We start from the raw sequence: 19,936 nt of genomic DNA on the forward strand, positions 1-19,936 counted from the left end.
AGACCAGCCTGAATGATACTGCATATCGAGACCCTGGCTCAAAGATAAATAAATAAAAGTGAGTGAATAATAAATGTGTTTACTTTTCAATTATTTTGAATGATGAAAAGATCCATTTGCTGGATTTCTCTACAGTTGGAGGATGTGGATAGACCAGTTACGGACATAAACTTGGAACATATCTCAGACATTTCAGATACTCTCCTAAATACATGTCATGTATTAAGGCATTTATTCCCCAAACAATAGGGCTAATATGACCAAGTCTTCATTGCATTTAGAGCCCCCTAGGTCCTCTGACCTTGGGGAGAATGACTCCACTGGCCTTGTAAGGGGAGAAGCCACATGGCAGGGTGCTGGGGAATGAGGGTAAGATGTGGAGATGAACATTGGTCAGGAAGTTTAGTTAGTAAATCAAAGATGGAGATGGAATAGACAGGGTGGGGTGGGGATTTGTATATTTACAATTATATTTTAGAAAAGAAGCCTCACCTCTTTTGTATGGTTATAAAATAATGTTTAAAAATTAATCAGCATGGGCCAGGGATTTAGCTCAGTGGTTCCGCCGCCTGTCTCGGAAGTGCAAGGACCCGAGTTCGATCCCCGGTACCAAAAAAAAAAAAAAAATTAATCATCACCACAAAGAGATCTGAGAGTACCTAATCAATAATCCTTCCTTCCTGCTCTTTGATGTGGCTCCTGCCTTCTATGAGCACACTGTACTATATGTACAATGTTTATTAAGTATCATGGAATCTGCTCAGCCTGGTCTTTTTCTTAATGCAGTGCCTAAAACACATCATTGTTACAGTGTGGGTTTATGAGATCTATATTAATATTTTTCATTATTTTCATGTTTCCTGCCTTCAAAAGATCATCTATTTTTAAACCTTTAATTAGTGTCCAGGCAGATGGCACAACAACTAAGAAATCTTTTTCAGAGTCAGAGGCTTTGGTATATATCATTAGAACCCCAAACTTTATGGTTCTTTGTTCATACATCTCATTAATGAAAGTTACTGCATCCTAATTTTAGTTATAGTACAATTAAAATATCTACTGATGGCATAAAAAAAAAAGCTATTTGGAAAAACATTTAAAATTACCACTCCCTATTTTTTTGTTAAATGAAGTTCTGGACAGTAAAATGTCAGGGCTTAAAGAAAGGGGATATTCCACGCTTCATAACAAAACACTTGACGGAGATAGCTTAGAGCTGATTTTAGAACTCAGCAGTCAAAGCAATGCTTTTAAAAGGATGTCTGAGAAAAAGCAGATCTGAAGTTTACATTCTTTTGTTTAAGCCCAATGTGTACAGAACTGAAACTCTCCCCACCAAACAATGCTGTCATTGTTGAGAGGTCTCTTCCTGTCACCCATGCTACGCATCAAGTCATCTCTGAGGCCCTCCTCACCCTGAACCCTCCCACCTCCTAGGGTACTAAGCTCTATTTCTTCAAGAAAGTCTCGAGTTTTTCTAGCTGCGTCTAACTACTCTTCACTTTGATCCTTCATTATCTATCCCTCTGATTAGTCTCATTCCATCAGCCCCTCTTCTGTCCCTCTTGCTAATCTGCATCCATCCTATTCCTGGATGTTAATTATCCATTTAAAGCAAATTAATCATACATTAAAATATTTCCAGGAAAAGCCCCTGGCTCCCTTAGCGTACAGGATAGAATCGAAATTCAGTTTGCGCTTCGTGCTCCAGTTCTGATCTACCTTTCTAGCCATTTTTCTACCCTCTGTATGTCTCATGTGCTTGAGTGAAGCACTGCTGTTCTTTTTTCTCTAACAGGACCCCTGCCCTCTTATTTTCTCTGAATATCAACATTCTGGTCTTTTAGGTCAAGTTTCACCTCCTACATTAAGCTGTTTCATATGTGATTTTTGTTTGCTTTAAATTCCTATTACATTATGCTTATTTCTCCCACAGCCCGTTGTGCTCTGTGTTCTTGTGATCTCTTCTTCCTGAACTAATCACATCTTCTTGCACGGTACTAACACATAGAGGGTACACAGACAATGTTTATTTCCAAGTATTAACTAATGACACATTAATAAGTGGCTCCAACCTGTAATGCTGGAAACTTATTGTCATCAGTCTACAGCCGGGTGTGGCTGGAGGGACCAAGAAAAGTGTGCACAGCTTCCAGTGCCTTGGACTTGGGAGGATGTAAGAAAATATTCCCATCACATTGCTCTTGTTCTGTCTGAACACCAAGAAAAGTTGCTGGATTGCCAAGACGAGCTGCATCAGATCCCAGAAAAAGGGATCCGCACTGCTACAGAAGCATCTGTTCAGTTTAGTTTGAGCTGAGCTTATCCACCCTGCACAAGGCCTTTATAGTATGCAAAGGTGTTTGGGATTTGTGATGCATGGTCCCTCTCTCAAAAAGGACCAGATTAAGTCTGTTTTGAGCAGCTGCCTGCTTCCAAATGCTTGCAGCAGGAAAACACAATGGTATTTTATATTTCCCAGTCACATATGGGTCCATGGAGATAAAATGCTAATTTCAGCAGATGTGCCGATCTTACACAGGGAAAAGGTGTCAGAACACTGTACCATCACCAAAACACCGTACCATCACCAAAAATAGCTTCTTAAAGGCACTGGGTGCCTGGATTTAGAAAGGTTAAAAATAAAAACAAAACATTTTCACATATTTTTCAAATGGTGCTGAGATCGACTATCCTTTACAGAAGGACTTTTTCAGTGCACTTGTCAGGATAGTTTCTTGCATAATCAAGTGATAACCCTCTGCAAAGTTTTCAGGAAGTCCTGAGGATTTTTCATTTGCCTCCTTCAAGCTATTTGTTAAAGATTTGTCTAGCAGCACTTTGTTATCCACGTGCCTCTTAATCTGGTTTTGAAGCAAATTTGCTTTTGGCTGCTATGCAGTCCAAGAGAGCAAATCAAAAATGGTAGGTGACTGGGTAGCTGGGCTCTAGAGTAGCTTTGTTCCTTATGTACTTTGCTTCAATTACACCTCACTCTAATTTCCTCTTACATTCAAAGTGACAATGAGGCTTTGCTAAATACTGTGAAAAGGAGAGAAAACTTATAAGAAATAAGGTGAATTTGTGGGTGTGGAATTACATTACACTGCTGAAAACAGATGATGCCTCTTTGACCCACTGACGGCAGAAAGGCGCCACCATACTGTACCTGTCTTGGGTGTTACTGGGGCTGAAGTCTCTTTTCCTCAAAACAAACAGCAAGGGCTTTGTATGACTTAGGTCATTCCTGAGGAGCCCCCACCAGGTGCTAGATCTCATCTTCACTCCTCACCAGGATGTCATGGACCACAAGGAATCACAGGGAAGCAGTGAGAGTCGGGCCCTAAGGGAGGGAACAAGGGCCAGATAAGTCCCTCTAGTGAGGTCATTCAAATCCATTATATTTAAACACTTTAATACCATTTGGAACTTAAGGAGAGACATTTCACTTATTAAATATCTGACTCTAAGTGCATGCCTGTCATCCCAGCTCCTAGGAGGCCGAGGCAAGGGGATCTATGCAAGCTCAAAGCCAGCTGGGCTAATAGTTCAAGGCCAAGCTGAATTATATAGTGAGAGCCTGTTTCAAAAAACCAAAGTAAGGGCTGGGGATTTGGCTCAGTGGTGCCGCTCCTGCTTTGCAAGCCCAAGGTCCTGAGTTCGATCCCTGTACCAAAAAAAAAAAAAAAGTAAATAAATAAATCTGATTCTGTAACAATTCATATAAAAATATACTTTTAGCTTTTCTGTTTAAAAAGCAATATAATTTTTTTCTTGGAGCTCAGAGTGTAGCTTAGTGGTAGAATATGTGCTTAGCATGCACGAGGCCCTGTATTCAACCCCTAGCACTAAAAATAGATAAATAAATAATGACAATGTGTTTTCTTTACATTCATATGTAAATTTTCCATTTAAAATTAAATCACAGATTCTGAAATGGAAAAGCCCACATTAACGAGCTCACTTGATTATACATCACAGTTACTGATAGTAACTGTGGCTAACATTTAGCACTTTTGTTCTGGAAATTCTAAGGATTCTAGGTATAAATATTTCATTTGTACTTCAAAATAACCCTAATATGATAGTATGGTAATTCCTGTTATTACCACTATTTTACAAATGAGGAAACTGAGGCACTGAGGAAATATGAGTAACCTTACATCTGGAGCCACACAGAGTAAGTGGAACATCCAGGATTCCAACCCAGGTATCTCCAGAGCCCGTGCTGTATAGATAGATGGATAGATAGACAGATAGGTAGCTAAAAAAATTTTTTGAGACAGAGTCTTACTATGTAGTTGAGGCTGGCCTCAAACTCACGGCAATCCTCCCGCCTCAGGCTCCTTAGTACTGGGATCACAGTGTGCTCCATTACAGCCAGTTACTTGGGAGGCTGAGGCTGGTGGATCACTGCAAGTTTGAGGCCAGCCTGGAATACATAGTAAGTTCAAGGCCAGCCTGAACTGCATAGCAAGACCCTGTCTCAAAACACAAAACAAAACAACACAAAATCTGAGTGTTCTGCAAAGCTCTGCACCATCTGGCCACTGCCAACCTTGCCCTCTATCGTTCATCCTTTCTGCCATCATTTATCATCTCCTCTTCCCCTTGCTTACTCCTTGCTCCTCAGATGCCCCAAGCTTGGTCCTCACTGCAGGGATGTAGAAATTCTGTCCCCTCGGCCCGGGTTGCCTCTTCCCCACATTACTGCCTCCATTGCTGCCTCAGGTCTCCGTCCAGTGTTACCTCCTCCTTGGTCATCCCATAACCCCATGCTTTGTCTTTCTTTGTAGTGTTATTCCTGAAATCATCCACTCCATGTTGTTTGTGTGACCCTCCCCTTCCATCAGAACGCAGACTCACATCTTGGGCACGGTATGACCTGCTAGAGCGGGGCCAGCTCGGGCACAGGCTCTGTATTTATTGAAGGAGTACATTTAGTTTGTTTCTCCTGGGAGTCTAGAAGGTAGACGAGGCAGAGAGTATCCTTTTTATAGGTGTTCTGGTCTCCAAAAGATGAAATCAATACCTCAAGTGCACTGGCTACAAAGTGGTTGGGGCTAAAATGAGTTGGAAGCCCCTCCCTCCTTGCCTAACTGGGGCATTTTCCACCGCACCAGCATGGTTTGCCTGACGTCATCTGTTTTTTTCTTGATTGCCTCCAGCCTGGTTCCAAAACTTTTCTAAAATTACTATCTCCTTCAGTCATTATAGCAACTGAACCACAGCTTAGATTGACTACAGAGTTTGAAAATTCTTAAATTAGTGGCTCTAACTTTTGCTGTTTCCTGACCTGTTTTTCCTACGGCTGAAACTCTGAAACGTTTATAAGTCTGTATCCTTTCATTCTATATATGATCAGAATATTTAATTAAAACCAAATCTTTGCTTAGTTTGAGTGGATTAATCTATACACTTGGTATGGATTTAAATCCTGGCTCTTCTAATACTGGCATAAATCCCTTAATCTCTCTGGGCCTTGGTTTCCTCGTCTTGTAAGTGGAGAAGGTAACAGTAACCACTCCGTAAGTGTTCTGATAATTTAGTGAGATTATGAAATGTGCCTGCCACATAACACTGGCTCAGTGTGGTCGTTGTGAATCGCATTGCTACATTCCATGGACTCACCGACGAGAGGTTACAACTTGGAGCGAGCCAGATTTGGGGCCTTCTGCCTCTGAGCTTCCAGTGTATTGGGGGAGAGGGTTCAGTAAGCACAAAAACCGACGGCAAGTTCTCTAAGCAGGTGTAGTAGAGTTATCTTTGGCCCCTTTCCTCTCACACCCCACATCCAGCTCATCAGCAAATCACGTCAGCGATATCTTCCCCCCAAATCCAGAATTTGCTGTCTCACCACCTCTGTACCGTGGTCTAGCCCTCGACCCACTCCCTCTCGGCTTACTGTGGTAGTAACCTCTGAACCTGGCTCCCTGCCTCCACCCCATCCCCTACCATTTAGTCCCCACAGAGCAGCCAGGGTGACCTCTTAAAATGTAAATTAATGCTCTTGTTATGAGCAGAATAACCCCACCCCACCCCACCCCAAAGATGCCCACATCCTAGTCCCTGGAACCTACGAACACATTACATGGCCAGAGAACTTTGCAGATGCAATGAAGCACCTTCAGGAGGGCACAGTGTTCCAAATTACTCCAGTGGGCCTGACCTAATCCCACGACTCCTTCAAAGCCTATGGCCTTCCTGGAGGAAGGGGACCTCTAGCAACTGAACAACAGGCAAACAGATTCTCCCTTAGAGCCTCCAGAAGAAATGAAGCCTTGCCAGCAGATCAATTTTACCTCCGTGACACAACTTCTGACCTCTGGAACTGTAAAGCAATAAATGTGTATTGTTTAAATCCACTAAATTTGTGGTAGCAGCAACGAGTAGAAAACAAACACAGCACTCTTCTGGTCAGAACTGTCCAGAGCCTCCCTGGCTCACATGGAGTAGGAGACATAGTGACCTGCAGGACGCTTGGTGACCTGGCCCCCCGACCCTCACTGACCTTACTTCCTTTGGATCCCCGTTGCTCTCTGCCTCAGCCATCCTGGCCACCTGGCTGTTCCTCCAATACGCCCAGCATGCTCTACTCCGGCTCTGCACACTTCAAACACACACACACACACACACACACACACACACACACACCCCTCCTCCCCCAGAAACCCGCATAGCCATCTTCATGCTTTCCTTGATCTCCATGATCCTGTCCCCAGCTTCTCAATATAGAAATAGGCACCTGCCCCTTGTCCCACTGCACACCCTGCCTTGTTTTTCTCATTAACCCTTATCACCAACTGACCTGCTATTTAATCATTCATTATCTCCACTCCCTGCTTTAGAAAATGGGAGCTCAAGAGGGCAAGAAGTTTGCCTCCTTTGCTACTCTATCCTCCACGCCCCCCCCCCCCGCCCCAGGGTAAGTGCTTGGTAAATAATTGATTGATCGGGTGACTTAGAAGAATAAAGGAGAGGGAGAAAGGGAAGAGAGAGCCTGCTTTGTGGCAGGGAACAAGGAAACAAAGTAGCCAAATGTAGGCGGTGACACAGGCAGACAAAGGCATGGGTGAGGATATCAAATGGCCATAGGCCGAGCATGTGGGGCAGCATCGTGAGGCTCGGAAACCACTGTAAGCCGCTGGGCTCACTGCTGACCATTGAGGGGACAAGTGGCTTCATGGCCAAGAGTGGATCCCCAGAGCTACACTGCTGCTTGGGTTCAGTCCTGGCCCGGCCATAGCCCTGTGACAGATGACAAGTGACCAGGGGGAAGACCCACAGCATGTCAGGCGATGACCCCACCTTCCAGGGCTCCTGTTTATGCCAAGGATTAATACGGTAGGGATGAGATTTTTAAAAATTTGTTGTAGCTGCGGTGTGGAAAATGACATGCATGGAAAATAATCGTCTTCTGAAAAGGGTTTTGCAAGGATTAGAGACCCTTTTCGAATGAAGAGTGTTGGTTACTCTTTATTTTCAGAAATTTTCACTGCATGGTTGCAGTGGGTTCGATGGTTCTGTGTGAGAGCACAGAGAGGTTTTGCTTATGCGAAGGGCACTTTTCAAACCACAGACTGTGATTCAGTAGTGGGTCACAGGCCAGTTTTGTGGGTCCAAATGGATTAAAAATAAACAGAAAACAGCCTGGCCTTTGGAAAGGAGTCACATGTCCTGATGTTTCTGTCTCAATTACATGCTTGCATCTATTGATCCTCACAATGCTGACCTCACACTCATAATTGTTGGTCACCAGGACACATCCTGGCATCACAAGTTTGAGAAACACTGCCTGAGGGAACTTGATTGGCTTCTCACTCTGCAACCTGGCTGTGTCCACACTGGGTGAGTCCTCTCCAAGGCCTCTGACATTTCGGCTCTGTAAAGTTATGACCTGAGCTGCAGGACATTCTCGCTGTCTGGCTGTGTGGCCACACATCTTGCTTTGACCACAGTGAATTAGGAGGCAAAGGCCAACCCCTCCCCGAGGGAAGGGAGGGCCCAGTTGGAGTCTTAGCACAGCCTCAGGAGGCGGCTCCGTATCCCAGTACCTTGTGTTTCCAAGTCCTGGAGTAGGAGGAAGGATGGGAGGTGTGAGGTTTTTAGCTCCATAGTGCCACCCACCTCTGCTGCCTTCGAGAGTCACGTTGTTGACAAGCTGCCCACAGTTCAGTGGCAATGGCTCTGCCTGCCTTTCAGCTGCCAGTAGTGGGATCAGCTGAAGAGGAAAGGGAGGGCTACTATGTCAGCCAGGTGCCACACGCCACTTGCATCACTGGCACCATGTCTTTGGCACTAGTGCCCTTATTCATCCTGCTCTAATAACACTTGTGCCCCTGGAGATTGAACCCAGGGCCTTTGCACTGAGCTACATCCCCCGCCCTATTTTACTTTGTTTTGCTTTGCTTTGAGATTGGGTCTCACTAAGCCAGTAAGTTGTCCAGGCTAGGCTCAAACTTGCAATCCTCCAGCCTCGGCCTCCCAGAGGGTTGGGATTCCAGGCATGCACCACCTATCACACATCTGGTCTTCCTCCAATAAATCCTCTAATTCTCTGAGAGAGGTAAGAGAACCAGGAATCAACTATGAAGGATCAGAGCAGCAGCAGCTGGGACCAGGGAGCAGGACAATTTCTGTTCTTTGAATTTATACTGTGACCAATGGTGTGGAAACCACAGCACACAGAACAGCAGAACACTTGGAGGTGGGGTTAGGGGGGATTCCCGGTGCGTCTGGACACTGCCATTTCTCTAGCAGTTCATTCCTTGTTGTGGCTATTTTTACTCATTTGAAACATCGTCCTTCTCATCGCATTCCAGAGCAATGGAGTGTTTCATCTGGTGTTTCAAATGTGTGGTTTGGGACTTAAAGCATTTTGGCAAGCATTTGTTTTGCTGCAATGAGTAATATCAACATTAGAACATTTTAGAAATGAATACTTTCCTTTGGTGAAACAAAACCTCCGTATAAGAGCCTTTTTAAAAAATTATAATTATAATACAGACTTGTAATATGTTGTAGGCCAGTGTGTTCAAGGAGACACATAAATATGTAAAATGTACCCCTGCATCTCTTTTAAATAACAAGAAGCTACCCTGTCATTATGAGAGATTACAAACCATATCCAGCAGATGGTTGAGACAGGTAGCTTCTTTTCTTTTGTATTAAGGGAGATTTTGGTTTGATTCCTGTTGTTGATAAAAGTTAAAGAAATATTTTTAATTTCAGCCAAGACACCCGACAGCTTGGGTTTATCTCTCAGTGCCAGTTTAGCACATGAATGAAGAAGAGGAGGAAGGAGACAAATTTATTTCCATGGCCTTGTTCGAGAGGCAGTTGAAGGACAAGATGACAGTGGTGGGTGACCTTGGGCAGCTAAGGAGAGAAGGAGGAAGCCGAAGACATGAGTGCCCCTAGCACGAGCAGCAGTGGGAAGGCATCTCACGCTGTGCCATGTAAGTGCTTTAAGCCTTAAAGTCATAAACAATAGCAACAAAACTACCCCCCCCCCATCATTTGAATTAAACCTCTCTTCATATTTGGGAATACCATTGTGCGGGGTGTTTGAGACAGGACCTAATGGTATAGTTCAGGCTGGGCTTGAACTCATTATGTAGCCCTGGCTGGCCTCTAATTCATAGAGATCCTCCTGCCTCCTGAGTGGTGCAATTATAGCCATGCACCACTGCGCTTAGCTTCCCAAATTTCTTTTTAAAATAGTAGAAGTGGGGCTGGGGATGTAGCTCGGTGGTAGAGAACTTGCCTAGCATGTATAAGGCCTTGGGTTCAATCAACAGCCCACCTCCTCAAAAACATAAAAAGGGAAAATAAAGAACAGGGGCTGGGAGTGTCACTCAATGGTAGTGGACTTGCCTAAAACACATGAGGCCCTGAGTTTGATAACCAGCACTGCGGGGTGGGGGGGATATAAAGAATATATTTGATGTCTACTAAAAGGAAATACCAGCATGTCCCTGTGATGATACCAGCGCTCATGTGCAAGTGCTTTCAAAACCTGCACCTAGCGTGACAGCAAGGACTCAGGGAGTTCCTGGCAGCTGCCTAGCAGGTCTCAGACCTGGAGCTCAGGGAAATGCTTATCTTTTCTGATAGACTGGTATGAATTTTTTCCTTAATTAATTAGAACAAGATCGCGGTGCTTGTTAGTTTTTCTTCATCCAAAACAAAAACGAAACAAGCCTAGGGTCTTAGCATAACTTCTTGTTCTTGTCCCCGTAAGGTTTTTGTTTCTTTTAAGTTTTCCTTTTAACTGTGTCATCATTTGAGATATGAAAAATTCAGTATATAGATGATTAAAATAAAGAGAGAAAATGTGAAACTCTCAGGCTGATATCTGGGGGTGCAGCTCAGTGGTAGAGCACTTGCCTGGCATTCCCAAGGCCCTGTGTTTGATTTCTAGCACCAAAGAAAAAAGAAAAAAAAATTTTTAAACATATTTATTGTTTCAACCTGGAAAAAACATCCCTTTTAAGAATTTCACACAGGAAAGTAAGCTAAAAACTTGATAAATGATAATTTAAAGAAGAACTTGCTAAAGAAACCTCATCACAAGCTGGGTGTGGTGGCGCAAGCCTGTAGTCCCAGCACTTGGGAGGCAGAGGCAGGAAGATCACCATGAGTTTGAGGCCAGTCTGGGCTACAATGTGAATTGAAAAGGGTATGGGATTTAGCTCAGTGGTACTGCACGCACCTTGCAAGCGCAAGGTCCTGAGTTTGATCCCCGGTACCAGGAAAAAAAAAAAAAGCAAAATGAATTCAAGGCCAGCCTGAACTACACATCAAAACCCTATCTCAAAAAACCAAAACCAACCAACCGAACAAACAAAAAAACTCCAAAAACCTCATCACAACAATGCTTTAGTGCTTGATCAATTTAAATCCATGGGGAGAAAAAAATTTCAACTCTCCTGTGTTCACATTTCTTGGAATAACACATCTAAAAATATTTTTAACTGAAAACATATTTTCTGATTATAAAAGTAATATACATATTTATAAAAATGGAGAGATAACATAAAGGAATAAAATAAAATAAATAACCACTACCAGTACTGAATTCATTTCCTTCTAATTTTTCCCCTAGGAATAACATACACTCCATGGTGCTCTATTACAGGATATTTATACTGTGATTGGGGGATTGCTGGAATAGAACCCTGGGACTCCAGGCCTGTGGGCTTCACCACTGAGAGAAACCCCACCCCCAATAAACAAGTACTGTAATTTATTTAACCAATCTATTAGTTAAAATTTAGGATATACCTCTTTTAGTGAAGCAAACACATGTGTAAAGCACAAATTCAAAAGGTGGATACATTTAAAATTTTGATATATATTGTCAAATTGCCCTTCACAAAAGTTCTGCCCGCCTACTGACAGTACATGAGAACATCCACTTGCATGGCTTTACGGATATTTATTTAGTTTTCCCTCACGTGTTTCCTGTTTCCTTTGTGAAGGTAATTTATCTTCTCATGACCCAGAATTGTGCAGCACTGGAAGCCAGGCTTCTTTCTAGAACAGGCATTTCCTCTTGTGTTGTGTGTTGGAGGCAGGGCTGCAGGCTTGGATCTGCCACCGTGCTTAGCCAAGAAGAAAGCTCCTCTCTGGCAGATGGGCTGGTCATTCATTAAACACTGAACAGTAGTTGAGCTGATTTGCTAGGTCTGGTGTCATGTGATCATAACATAATGGTGAGCAAATCAGTCAGTCCCTCTCTCAGAGAACTTGCTTTCTACTATTTATGTTCTAGACCATTAAGCTTGTTAGTGGTGGTGGTGCATGCCTGTGATCCCAGCACTTGGGAGGCTGAGGCAGGAGGATTGCTGTGAGTTTGAGGCCAGCCTGGGTTACACAGCGAGTTCAAGGCTAGCCTGAATTACATACACAGCAAGACTCTGTCTCAAAAAGAAAAAAAAAGTATTCTTTTTCTTCTGTACCACAAATAGGGGAGAAAATGTACATTTCTTTTTGAACTTCCATGTGTTCACATTCTGAATTGAGTAATTTTTCTCTTACTTTTTTTTTCTTGGTAGTCCTGGGGATTGAACCTACAGTTTTGGACATGCTAAGCAGCACTCTATCACTGAGCTACACCCAACTCTTTATATATATATATATATATTTTTTTTTTTTTTAGACAGGGTCTTACCAAGTTGCCCAGGCTGGCCTCAAATCTGTGATCCTCCCAGCTCATGCTCCAGAACGCTGGAATTACAGGTGTGCCCCACCACACCTGGCTCACCTTTTCCTTTTTTCTGTGGTTCATACTTTGCCTTTGTGCACACACGGGTCCCCTCTTGTCCTTGCTGACAGAGGCCTGATTTTGTTTGGACATTGGGTCAGCAGAGTAGGGGGAGCTGGACTTGGTGCCTGGGTTTATAGGAGGACCAGGAACTGGGCAGTGAGCTAGTACACAGGTTTTGCTGGGCCTTCATTTCCTCACCTGTAGAATGCAGACAAGACAATGTTTCTGGGTTCCTCCAGCTCAGGCAGTGCATGGTACTCTGAATTTTAAAATATGGGAGCAAATCCAATGATCTTTATTAGATGCCTGCAGTGCAGGGAACTATGTTAGCACTGCGTGTACAAAGACAAACAAGAGGGCCAGGGATTTAGCTCAGTGGTTTTGCCGCCTGCCTTGAAAGCGCAAGGACCCCAGTTCAATTCCTGGTACCAAAAAAAAAAAAAAAAAAAGACAAGACACTATCCCCGATTTTAAAGCACTCATGACGTCAGGGATGTTGGTGCAGTCCTGTAGTTCTAGCTACTCAGGACGCCCAGGTGGGAGGATCTCAAGTTTGAGGCCAGCCTGGGCAATTTAGCAAGACCCTAGCTGAAAAACAAAAACTCCAAAAGCCCAGTTCATAATCTAAGAGGCAAAATAGATGTGTAAACAAAGAGTAAATCTTTGAGGACGGGCTTCCCTCTATGGAGGAAAAGAGCTGGAACAATTAATTATCAACATTTTATGTTTTTGTTTTGTTTTTGTGTGGTACTGTACTGGGAATTGAATCCAGGGCCTTTGTGCTGAGCTATATCCTAGCCTTTTTTATTATTTTATTTTTTAACTTTTGAGACAGGATCTCAGCTAGTTCCCTAGGCTGGGCTCAAACCTGCAGTCCTCCTGCTTCATCTACCAAGAGTGCTGTGATTATGGGTGTACACCATCAGGCAGGGCTCAACATGATTTCAAAAAGGTCTATAGGAGCCCAGTGTACTGGCCTAAGCCTGTAGTCCTAGCTAATTGGGAGGCTGATGCAGGAGGATCACTTCGCCCAGCAGTTGGAGACCAGCCTGGGGAACATATAAATAGGTACATACATATATAAGTGGTCCCTTTCTTCTACCATTCCAAGAATAGAATCCATGTGGGAGCAAACACACCACAGAAACAAAACTTCTAGAATAACCTATAAAAGAATGTATTCATAACCTCAGAGTATGGAAGAATTTCTTCAGATGCAAGGGGCACAAATCATAAAGGAAAAGAGATCTGACTACATCAAAATCAATGACTTCTGTTTATCAAAAGGCACCATAGGGCTGGAATGCGACTCAGAAGGAAAGTGCCTGTCCATCCCCAGTGCTGTAACCCAAAAAACAAAAGTAGGCAGAAGACAGGAATTTCACAGGAAGGGCAACATAAATGACCAAGAAACGTGAAATTATTTTCAGCCCGTATGAAATCTATATTATAAATTAGACATTCCACTTGATCTTAGCCAAAAGGCCGAGAAGCGATATAAATTAGAAACTCATGAAGATGCTTTCTGGTTTTTTTGGGGTTTTTTTTTTGTACCGGGGATTGAACTCAGGACCTTGTGTTTGCCAGGCAGGCATGGTGCTGCTGTGCTACATCCCAGCCCTTTCTGGTTGTTTTTGTTTTGCAGTGTTGGGGATGGACATCAAGGCTTGGACTTTGCCGCTGAGTCCCAGCCCCAGCCCATGGAGCAGATTTTTTTTTTTTTTTTTTGCAGTACCAGGGATCGAACTCAGGACCTTGCGCTTTCGAGGCAGGGGTGGTTCCACTCAGCTAAATCCCTGGCCCAGAGCTGATTTTTATACCATCAGACTGGCAAGAATTACAACACAGGCAGTGCCCAGCACTGGGGATTAGGACATTAATGGGGCTCACATAGGATGGAGGTGACACGAACTGGTTTACCACTTGGCCAGCAAGCTGGCCCTACCTCAGGAAGTGATACACAAGTGCCCAAGGGCCCACAGTGCCACTCCTGGCCACATGCCCTGGAGATGCTTCTGTAGAAACAAACCTGGGACAAGAACATTTAGGACAGCATTGTTTCTGAAAACAAAGAACTGTAAACAACTCAACTGTACACAAGAGAATGAGCACATTAAAATACATCCACATAGTAGTGAAACTGTAGAACTATAGGATCAATCTGGGTGAATCTCACAAACATGATTTCAACCTAAAGAAAAATGAAAAAGCTGGACATTGTGACACACACTTGTAATCCTGGCAGGAGCTGGAGTCCAGCCCGGGAAACTTAATAACTTAGCCAGACCCTGTCTCAAAATAAAAATCAAAAAAGGGCTGGGGTTGTAGCTCAGTGTAAAGGCCCTGGATTCAATCCCCAGTACCACAAAAAAGAAGAGTGGAAAGAACAGGAAAAAGAGAAGGAGGAAATAAGTTACAGGAGAACATGTACAGTATTATATCATTTATATAAAGTTAAAAATGTAAATCGGGCATGGTGGCATGCCTGTAATCCTAGCCTTTGGGAGGCTGAGGCAGGAGGATTGCCACAAATTCGAGGCCAGCACAGGCTGCACTGTGAGTTCAAAGCCAGCCTGAACTATTTGGTGAGATCCTGACTCAAAGTAGCAAAAAAATTAAAAATATTAAAAATGTAAAAAACTAAACCATATCCCTAATAGACACATATAAAAGCCCAAGGGAAAGAAGGAATAATAAATACAGAATTCAGAATAGTAGTTATTCCTTTTCCTTTTTTTCTTTTTCTAACATGTTCCCACTGGCTTGAACCACCATGACTGTCCCATTGGGCAGCTTGTACCACCCAATGGGACAGTCGTGTATGTACCACCAGTGGTTCAGAGCCACCTGGCCGCAAGACACATGACTATGGGCTTTTTAGCAGGGTTTCTCAGCTCAGCACTGTAGACATTTTGGGCAGAGAATTGTGTGTTGTGAGGGTCTAGCCTGTGTGGTGTAGGATATTTAACAACACTGCTGGTCTCAACCCATGAGATGCCAGGTGAGGAAACCCTTCTCCAGGTGTGACCTCCAAGACAGGCGTGATGTCGGAGGGTCAGGAAGGAGGGGCGGGCGGGCAGACAGGAATTCACAGCAGGTTCAATAGTCTGGTAAGGTTCTGTCATAAGCCAGGTCATTCATTATTCCTGATGCTCCCCACTCCCCTGCCATGTACTGGGGATGGCGAGGGGAATGAGTCACTTCTTGAACGAATGAAGAGAACAGCATGTGGCGGGGGGGGGGGCCCTGAAGCCTGAAAGCAATGGGGTCAGGGATGTAGCTCAGTGGCACCACGCCTGCCTGGCAAGTGCAAGGTCCTGAGTTCAATCTCCAGTACCAAAAAAAGTGACAATTTGTCATTACTTGGGCACCAAGTGTGACAGAGGGATGGTGAGCAGCTTCCTCCACACACATCAGACCTGTGGATCACCTCCTCAGGGCTGGCACTATACCCCTCAGACACAGAGATGCAAGGACCAGTGTGGGGCAGCCTGGTGTCTGGGGAACACACCCAGGGGCGCCGCTAGCACAAGGGAGATTCGCCTTGGCTCTCAAGACCTGGCTGCGGGTGTAACACCCGGAGAGGGTGGCAGAGTGCAGCAGCCTCTCGCCCGTGGCTCTGGGCCTGTCACTGTCTCTGTGGACCTCAAACCTAGATCTCCACTTTCCTGGTGGCCTTGGGAGCTACCCTGCAGCCATTTTATAACTTTTAAAAAGTCAATTTTACTGAGTTTACCTAATTTAAAATGTATCTCTTTTTATTTGTAGTGTTTAAGGATTCTTGTTAGAGTTGTTTTTGCAGTACTGTGGAATTAACCCACACCTCACACACGCCGGGTAAGTACTCTACCACTGAGCTATGTTCTCAGCCCTGCATTGTGAGGTTTTATTTTGAGACACAATTTTCCTGAGTTGTCCAGGCTGGCCTTGAACTTGGATCCTCCTGCCTCAGCCTCCTGAGTAGCTGGGATTACAGGCATGTGCCACCATGCCTGGCAATTTGATAAATGTCTACACTTGTACAATTCCCACTGCGGGCAAGATATAGAACATTCCCATCACCCAAAAAAAGCTCCCTTGTGCCTGTTACAGTAAGTCTTTCCTTACTCCTCAACTAGACAGCCACTGATGTTTTCTGTGTTTAGGTTAATTTTACATTTTTTGCAATTTCATAGAAGTGGAATCCTACAGTATATACTCTTTGGTGTCTGGCTTCTTTCATTCACCATAACATTTTTGGAATTCACTTGTGTTATTTATCCCTTTAAAAAACTGTTTGAGACAGGGTCTCACTATATAATTTAGGCTGGTCTTGAACTCACTATGTAGCCCTGACTGGCCTTGAACTCTCAGAAATTCTCCTGCCTCAGGGTCCTGGGGTTACAGATGTGTGCCACTATGCCCAGTTCTATTTATCCCTTTTTGCTGAGTAGTATTCCACTGTTTGGATGTACTGTAATTTGTTTATCTCTTTGCCTATCTTTTGATAGGCATTTGGTTCCACTTGAGGCTTTCTTAGATAAAGCTTCTATAGGTGCCTAATAGGCTGGAGATGTAGCTCAGTGGTAGAGCTTGTGTTCCATGTGTGAGGTCTTGGGTTACATCTCCAGTACCACCAAAAAAAAAAAATTGTTATGGATATTAAACAAGATTTTAAGGAATTTCTTTCCTATTATTAAACTGCCTCAGAATTTTCTCATCTGGGGCTGGGGATTTAGCTCAGTGGTTCACAAGTGCAAGGTCCCGAGTTCAATCGCTGGTACCAAAAAAAAAAAAAGAAAAAGTAAAGAATTTTCTCAACTGTGAGACTCAGGCCTAGGGCCCACCTCTGGAAACTGTGATTGAGTAGGTGGGGTCTTTGTGTCTCTACTAAAACAAACAATTAACATGCAAAATGATATGATAGTTCTGTTAAGCAGTTATGAACTACTCATCTATGTCTTGTTTAATTCCGTCTCCCTGACAGACAGGTAATTACTATCTGAGCTCATAATCTCGTGGGTAAACACATCCACATGCACACGTAATTACGGGGCTTTGGATGAGACTGCTCTGGAAGAGAAAGAGAGCCCTCTCTCCAACAGGTGTCAGGCCCCTGGTAAGGGCCAGGTGATGGGCTGGGTTCTAGCGCTCCACTTATGGACAAAACGACACCACCCAGAAGGCTGGGGAGTATAGGGCAAGAAAAGCTCAATTTTGTTTGTTTGTTTCAGGGATTGAACTCAGGCCCTTGGACTTGCTAGGCAGGTGCAGTGCACTGAGCTAAATCCTTGGCCCTCTAAGACTCAATTTTAATACTGACCTGAACAAGATTATGGACAGCAGGATGATGAACAGCCAGAATATAGAGAAGGCTGGCCATGGTAGTGCACACCTTGAATCCCAGCACTCAGGAGGCTAAGGAAGGAGGATCATTGCAAGTTCAAGGCCAGCCTGGGCTACACAGTGAGTTGAAGGCCAGCTTGAACTGCAAAGCAAGTGCCTGTCTCAAAACAAAAACAAAAAACCCCCCAAAACAATCACCCCCTCCCCCCAAAAAAACACAAAAGAGAAGTCATGTCACTGTGGTGGGGAAGTACCAAGGAGATTCAAGCCAAATTTTCAGTAATCACAAGGGGCTCTCCAGGCACACAACAGGAGAGGACAGGACCGCGCCCTAAGGCATGTGACAGACTTCCTGGCTGAGGGAGCCCATCTGGAATGGAGACAGGCAGCACACGGTTAGGAGAGGTCGTCAAATGCTGGGAATTTATAACATTAAGGAGTCTGGGGTTTCTCCTACAAACCATGGAGCCTTAAGTGGTCTGTGGAGACTGTGCATAGGCAGTCTGGAGAGGGGAGTGGGGCCGGGTGGCAGAGCCCTGTGCAACCACCCCGACTCTGTTGCTACCTTTTTTCATGGTAGGCACCTGTGAAGGATGTGCGATAGACTGATTGATTAATGAAGCTGGGGATAAGAATGTACGCCTGTTATTCCAGCTACTCTGAACTCTGAGGCGGGAGGATCACACATTTTGTGTTTGTTTGATTTTTTGAGACAGGATCTTGCTACGTAGTTCAGGCTGCCCTGAACTCATTTATTATGTAGCTTGGGCCAGCCTTGAACTCTTGTGATTCTCCTGCATCAGCCTCCCTAGTGCTGGGATTACAGGCATGAGCCACCACGCCTGGCAAGGATCACAAGTTAGAGCCTAACGTGGGCAATTTAGGGAGACTCTGTCTCCAGAAAAGGGGCTGGGCAGGGATACAGTTGAGCACTGCAGTGCTTGCTTATCATGTGTGAAGCTATACCCAGTAGCTGCAAAGAAATGCTCTGCTTTGTTTTGAGATGGGGTCTGGCTACGTTGCCCAACCTGGCCTTGCACTTGCACTCCTCCCCCTTCAGCCTCCAGAGTAGCTGCAACTGCAGGCATACACCATCACACCCGGAAAGTCTTTTTCTTTTAGACAAAGGGTTTTGGGAGTAAGTAAAGTGTTAGGCAAGGACTAGCCATTGAAGCAGGAAAGTGGTGTGTGAGTTTCTAAGGTGGAACAGTTGCTAACTCCAAGTCCGATGTCAGGAAACTCAAACTGAAAGTGTCCTCTGGGTTTGGCAATTAGAAAGAGACCTTGGCGAGAACAGGTGATGGGGTGGTAGGGAGTGGGAGGGGAACGGAATGCAGAGACAGTGGAATGGAGATGAGGGGGAAATGCGGGGCCAGGGAGTAGTCTGTGTTCTTACAGACTTTTAAATGTGCACTTGTGTCTCAGCTACTTGGGAAGCTGAGGCGGGATGATTGCAAGTTTAAGTCTTGCCTGGGCAACTTGTCTCAAAGCAGGGCTGGGGATGTAGCACAGTGATCCCTAGGTTCAGTGGTAACTCATAGCAAACTAACTCCCTCTGATAGAGATGGTGCACAGTTTTATTCACCTCCCCCCCGCCTTCCTTCTGTTTTCATTTTGGTTTTTTGAAACAAGGTCTGGCTTTGTAATCCAGGTTGGGCTCAAACTTGCAATTTTCCCACTTCAGCCTCCCAAGGGCTGGGGTTCTAGGTCCATGTCACCACACTCGGCTCAATCTCCCTTTTCTTGAAAAGCTGGCTGCAAATTTGAGGCCATTCTGGACTACATAATGAGTCCAAGGATGGCCTGGATTATGCAGCAAGAACTTGTCTTTAAAAAAAACAAAACAAAACAACCCCTCCAAAAAAAGAAAACAAGGGAAAGAATGAACAAACCAAGTATAGGGTGCTCATCTATAGTCCCAGCACTCTAGGAGGCTGAAGCAGAAGTGTACATTTGAGTCCAACCTAGGCAATTTATCAGCTTAGTGCGGCACTGTCTTAAAGAATAAAAGACGCAAGGACCCTAGTTCAATCCCCCTGTACCAAAAAAAAACAAACCCCAAAAAAACAAAAAACAAAAAAAAACTTTAGGGGCCGGGGATTTAGGTCAGTGGTTTTGCTGCCTGCTGCACAAGCGCAAGGACCTGAGTTGAATCCCCGGTACCAAAAAAAAAAACCAACAAAATGGTTTTTTGGGCCGGGGATTTAGCTCAGTGGTTTCGCTGCCTGCTGCACAAGCACAAGGACCTGAGTTTGATCCCTGGTACCAAAAAAAAAAAAAAAAAAAAAAAAACCAAAAAAACAAAGAATAAAAGAGCCCAGGATGTAGCTCAGTGCAAAG

At 44.3% G+C, this 19,936-nt stretch overlaps 1 long non-coding RNA gene across 1 annotated transcript; it reads left to right on the forward strand.

Moving 5' to 3' along the window:
• Positions 1-6,986: 6,986 nt before the first annotated feature.
• LOC147825381 (uncharacterized) lies at positions 6,987-19,680 on the forward strand. Its single transcript, XR_015441009.1, has 4 exons — positions 6,987-7,344; positions 7,760-7,848; positions 9,232-9,458; positions 16,040-19,680. It is a non-coding gene; the product is annotated as an uncharacterized LOC147825381 (long non-coding RNA).
• Positions 19,681-19,936: the final 256 nt, after the last annotated feature.

The sequence above is a fragment of the Heterocephalus glaber genome, unplaced genomic scaffold (assembly GCF_053883595.1).
Source record: "Heterocephalus glaber isolate CG9 unplaced genomic scaffold, H.glaber_assembly_v1.0 deba00001504, whole genome shotgun sequence".
In the NCBI taxonomy this organism is placed as follows: domain Eukaryota; kingdom Metazoa; phylum Chordata; class Mammalia; order Rodentia; family Bathyergidae; genus Heterocephalus; species Heterocephalus glaber.